We start from the raw sequence: 6000 nt of genomic DNA, 5'->3' as shown, positions 1-6000 counted from the left end.
GCGAAAACACGCCCTTGTCTGGAGGCCTGACCTGGGAACCCTCCGCAGCCCCACTGTGTGCTGATGTTTGCTCATTACCTCAGGGAGCAGTCCCCCGCACCCCCCCCCCCCCGCATGCACAGCCTTCCAGCCCTAATTTGAGAAGCAGCGCTCGCCCTCCCGTTCCCGTGGCCTTTAGACCATGGGCCGTGGCAGAGAGCAGCGGCCAGCGCGGGCAGATGAGAGCAGGGAGTGTGGGGTGACCAGGAGGCAGGACGGGATAAGGAGTGAAGACCCAGCTGGTTGGTGCGAGTGAGCAGGAAGTGGGTCGGGGCTGTCTTTCCTGGGAGCGGGGCCCAGGCCTCCAGCCTGGTGCAGTGCCAGCTCTGTTGCTGGCAACCGGGCCTGATGCCACGCCTCCTCCGGTCGCCAGGGCCCTGCGGGGGATGGTAAAGCTCCTCATGGCTTCAGCCTGGGTCTCAGTGCCTTTGCGACTCCCGGAATGCCTGCGAGGACCTCTCTGTCTGCCCCACCCCCAGACCTGAGTCACCCCAATCGAGCCCCCAACCCGGGCATGTGCCCCCGATTCATGGGAATCGAACTGTGACCTCCTGCTTCATAGGCTGATGCTCAGCCGCGGGGCCACGCTGGCCGAGCTAACCTCCTGATCATGTTTCCTACCAGGGAAGTGAGTGATGCCTAGAACAGGGACAGCGGAGGCTGCGCCATCCGGTCTCAGACCCGAGACAGAGACTCAGCCTGACAGGCGCCCAGAACCCTGCGGTCAGGGCCACCAGCCCGGGCGGCCTGGAGGCAGAGGGCACAGCCTGCCACGCGCATGCTCCCTGGGTACCACCAGAGCCAGACGCCACCTGGGCCCGAGGACACCGCGGGAGCAAGATGGACACGGTGTCCGTCTGGGGGGCTCGTGGGCTGGTGGGCGAGAGACAATAAATGAGGGAGCCAATGCGCACTCGGGACCAGTTCTGAGGATGAGCAGAGCAGCAGGGCACGGGGCAGAGTGGCTTTGGGGGGACACGGCGGCAGGTGAGAGGCTCGGGGAAGCTCTGCAGCAGGTGGCACGGAGCGTGGACACCTGTGCAAAGAGCAGGAGCTGGCTGTGCCCACAATCAGGGCGAGGACATCCGGGGGCGGGGGCGGGGGCGGGAGCTGCCGGGCAATCCTCTTCAGGGCTGGGCCTGTCATCCGGGTGGGGTGGCCCCGGGAGGCCTGGGGACAGGAGGCCCAGGGAAGCTGAGGCGTGTGGGCTGTGGCAGGCGGGGGTGGTGGAGGGGGAGGGGCGAGGGCGGCGGGGGTGGCGTGGAGCTCCCGGTCGGGGCTCTTGTCTCGCTTACAGGTGAAGCGGGAAGGCTCCGAGAGCCGGGGGGGGGGGGGGGTCACAAACTCTGACCCGAGAGGTCTGCCCTGCCCCCCAGGGGCTAGCGAGCCAAAGCCTTGGCACCCACAGGTGCTGAGGGCATGAGAAGGGGTGGGGCGATCCTGGAGGGCTCTCTGGAGGAGGGAGCAGGGCTAGGGCCCTGGAGGATTCTGCCCGGCTGTGGGGAGGTGGGACTGGAGATGGATCCTTATGCTGTGCCTCCCTGGACTCACCACCCTCCTCTGCACCGACTTTGGGGACAGAGGTGCCGGTAGGCCAGTCACTGCGAGGTCTCACCGGGACGTTTCACCCTGAGCGCTGAGTGTCCTGACGTCCCCTGGCCCCGGCCCCCGGCCCCTGGGCCTGGCCTGGCAGCTGCCCACTGAGCAGATCTGCTGGGCCGGGGCCACCTCAGGTGCGAGTGGGGCGGGGGCGTGGCCGGCTGACTCCGCTCAGGGGAACCCTCCCCCTGCACAGTGGCCCGGCCTACAGTGACACCGAGGGGCAGGGGGCCTGACCTGAGCCTGAAAGAAGGCGGAGGATTCTGGGAGCTCCCAGCGGCCCCCCTCCTCCCCGAGACGGAGGCGAGGCGAAGCCAGCACAGGCCTGGCAGCTCTGTCACACCAACCTGTTGGGCCAGTTTCTGGAGCGCAGGCCGAGCTTTGCCAGAAATCAATGCCTCTCACCACCCCCACTGCCGGGGGCGGGTCCCAGGCGGGGGCTCCTGTGTCTCCAAGACGAGATGGAGGAGGCCCTGGAGGTTCGGTCCTCCTCACACATCCCCACGCCCTGGTTTCACCCCCACCTCCCTCCAGCCTGGACTGGGCACCAAGCCCTTGGTTCTGGGCATTTCCCCTCAGTCTCACGAACCCAGCCGATGCCTCTCTCCAGGGGGTGCGGGAACGGGGGGCGGGGGGCGCGGGGCCCAGGGGCATCGTGTTCAGGAGATGAGCACTGAGCCCGATGAGGTTCAGTCCGGCAGCTGCTGCAGCTTCATTAGCCCTTGTCCACTTGTGGGTGTTTGTTTTTAATATATTTTTTATTGATTTGAGAGAGGGAGAGAGACATCAATGATGAGAGAGAATCATTGATCAGCCACCTCCTGCACGCCCCCTACTGGGGATCAAGCCTGCAACCCGGGCATGTGCCCTGACTGGGAATCGAACCCGGGACCCTTCAGTCCCCAGGCCGACGCTCTATCCACTGAGCCACACTGGCTAGGGCTCCCTTGTCCTTCTGTTTTAATCCCGTTGGAGAGGTGGCCTGGAAAGGTGCTGATGTCCCCTGAGGCCCCCGCGGGGGCTGCGGGGGGAGGGGGGTGGGGGGGCGGGGGGGAAGCTGGACTGGAACTGCCTGGGCCTCTGAGCGGCCCCTCCCCCGTCAGCCCTGCTGCTGCCCCCATGCCCAGCCCCCACCCTCAGGCATCACTTGCCACCCGTGGCCTTAGGTTCCAGTCCTGGTGCAGAGACACTCTGGTTTGTGTCCGTGTGGGCTGGGGTGGAGGCGAGGCCAGCCCAACCTTCTAGCAACTTCTTTTCCGGCTCCGGTAGAGACTACACCATCTACTACCCTTGCCTGGACCCAGGCGTGGGGCTCCCTCTGGCCTGGCACTGGCCATCCCTCAGCGGTCCGTGCCTCCACAGGGGAGTTACAGGTGAGGGAGGGGAGCTGGGCAGGTGCCTCCGGTCCGTTCCATTTCAGAGATGCAAGCCTGAGACCCGGGAGCAAACGCAGCTTTCCACAGTCACCGGGGAGGAGGCGGGCCTACGGGCTTTAATCCCAGGCCAGAGAGCTCGCGCCCTCACCCTAGCACTCGGGAACTGCTGCCCGCTGCCCGCTGCCCACTGCCCACTGCCCGCTGCCCGCTACCCGGCGATGTGAACGGCTGGTCCGTGGCCACCCAGACTCCTAGTGTCCAGACCTGGACTCTTCACTGCCCCAGACACACCTCGCCCTCTGCCGTCTTAGAGACAATCCCACATTCATTCCTGGCCTGTGGATCTCACGTCCATGCCTGGTGCCTCCCGGCTGCCCTCTGGCCGCTGCCCCGCTGTCTTGCCCAGATCCAGCCTATCACCTCTCACGGCCTCCTCATCGGCCCTCCCGCCGTCTCCCGCGTGCGGTGCTTCCAAACCCAGCCTCGCCCTGCCTTCCCCTCCGCATGTCCAGGGCTCGTCCCTGCCCGGCCCGTGCCTCCCCCAGGGCCCAGGACAGGGCTTCCAAGCTGCCCCGCCGCTCCGTGCGCTCCCTCCAAAGCGTCCCCCGCGCTGTCATTCGCCCTGGAATAGCCTGCTTCCTCAGTTCTTCGAGGGAAAACTCTTACTCACCTTCAAAGCCCAGCCCAAATGCTCCTTTTCTAAGAAGCCTTCCCCGACTTCCCCCGCCGTTAGTCACGCCTGCCTTAGGTAGCCCACTGCATGCTGGGAATCTCCCTGAGCGGGGCCGGCGTTTCCCCAGGTTCTCCAGTCTCCGGGGAGAAAACATACTTCCCATCCACGTTAAAACAGCCATTCTTTGGTTCCTTGTGAAATCAACCTCTCTCTCTCGCGCTCTCTCTCTCTCTCTCTCTCTCTCTCTCTCTCTCTCTCTCTCACACACACACACACACACACACACACACACACACACACCCCATGCCTCCCACCAAAGTCCCTGGGGGTGTCTTTGTCGGCCAAACGGGGAGAAAGAAGGCAGGCAGGGGTCCGCCCCTCCGAAAGCGCTCTAGGGCCTCAGGCAAATCGTTCGACCTCTTAGAGCCTCGGTTTCCCCGTTTGCCTAGTAGAGACGGTGGTGGAGCCCCTGCCATGGCGGGGTGGGGGTGGGAAGTGGCGGGCCTGGGTTTGGGGTCACAGAGGGAGTGGAAGCGGGTGCTCCTGTTTCAGCAGGAGGCTCAGCAGGCCCAGAGCGGGAGGCGCCCGTTTGGCGTGGCCGAAGCTCTCTGCTCCACGGGAAGACATTTGCCTCCAGGGACCAGGTCTAGTCGAAGCAGGCAGGGCCCCGAGCACAAGAGGCAGCCACTAAGGACCCAGGGAGGTTAGACTCCTCCAGGCAGCCCTCCAGGACTGCTCTACCACACAGTCCCCGCTGGTGAGGCCGCACTCCGATGGTGTGGCTGGAGGGAGAGGGACACCGGCCAAGGCTCCCCCGGCAGAGCCTGTCCGGGACTTTCCCCACACCCAGCACCGACGGGCCACACGGCCGTTCTGTCGCCGGAGCTGGGTCCTCCTCCAGCAGAGTTAAGGATGTCACTCAGAGGCTGGACTGGGCCAAAGCTTTGCTCATTTTTGTTGGGTTTTTTTTTTAGTCCTCACCCGAGGATATTTTTCCATTGATTTTTAGAGAGAGTGGAAGAGAGAAATATCGATGTGAGGCAGACACATCAATGGGTTGCCTCCTGCACGCACCCCAACCAGGGCCTGGACTGGGGAGGAGCCTGCAACCGAGGTACGTGCTCTTGACCAGAATCGAACCCAGGACCCTTTGGTCTTTAGGCCGACGCTCTATCCACTGAGCCACACCAGCCAGTTCCAAAGCTTTGCTCTTAAAAATGCCTCTCGGGCCCGGCCGGCATAGCTCAGTGGTTGAGCATCGACCTGTGAACCAGGAGGTCATGGTTCGATTCCTGGTCAGGGCACATGCCCGGGTTGCAGGCTCGATCTCCAGTGGGGGGTGTGCAGGAGGCAGCTGATCCATGATTCTCTCTTGTCATTGATGTTTCTCTCTCCCTCTCCCTTCCTCTCTCAATCGATAAAATATATTTTAAAATAATGCCTCTCGGCCCTCTGCCTCCTCCGAAGCAGCACTTCACAGCCGCCTACCCCACCAGCCCCACCCTGAGCAACATCAGTGTGTGTGTGAGTGCATGTGAGTGTGAGTGTGTGTGAGAGACTGTGTGTGTGAGTGTGTGTGAGTGTGTGTGAGTGTGTGTGTGTGAGTGTGAGTGTGTGTGAGAGACTGTGTGTGAGTGCGTGTGAGTGTGAGTGAGAGACTGTGTGTGTGAGTGTGTGTGAGTGTGTGTGTGTGAGTGTGTGTGAGTGCATGTGAGTGTGTGTGTGAGTGTGTGTGAGTGTGAGTGTGTGTGTGAGACTGTGTGTGAGTGCGTGTGAGTGTGAGTGAGACTGTGTGTGTGTGTGTGTGAGTGTGTGTGAGTGTGTGTGAGTGTGTGTGTGCGTGTGTGTGAGTGTGTGTGTGAGCGTGTGTGTGCGTGTGTGTGTGTGTGATTGTGTGTGTGTGATTGTGTGTGCGTGTGTGTGAGTGTGCGTGTGTGTGAGTGTGTTAACCTGTGCACTTGGCAAGCACTCCTTGTTCTCAGTCCCTGGGTGGCCGTGTTTCTAGAACGAGTTCTCAGGAAACCTTTTCTCCAAAGCTCCCGAGAGGCAAGGCCCAGGGGCTCATCCAGGAGGGAGCTAGAGGGCGGGTAACGCAGGGGGGCGCCCCTGGCAGGGAGCACCCTTACCCCGCGGGCTAGCGGGGGCCTGGGCAGCTCAGCATGGTCAGCGGGGCGTCTAGTGGGCAGGCTGAGCGGGGCCGGCAGAGGTGGGGCCGGGCAGGCGGCTTGTCTGCCTCCAAGTGGCCCAAAGCCCCGGCTCCCTCTCTGCCTACCCCTGAGGGCCCGCGGGTCTCTGCTGCCCTGACCTCTTCCT

The sequence above is a fragment of the Cnephaeus nilssonii genome, assembly GCF_951640355.1.
Source record: "Cnephaeus nilssonii genome assembly, chromosome: 17".
NCBI classification, from domain to species: domain Eukaryota; kingdom Metazoa; phylum Chordata; class Mammalia; order Chiroptera; family Vespertilionidae; genus Cnephaeus; species Cnephaeus nilssonii.
The sequence above is the reverse complement of the archived record's forward strand: the minus strand, read 5'-3'. Positions refer to the sequence as shown.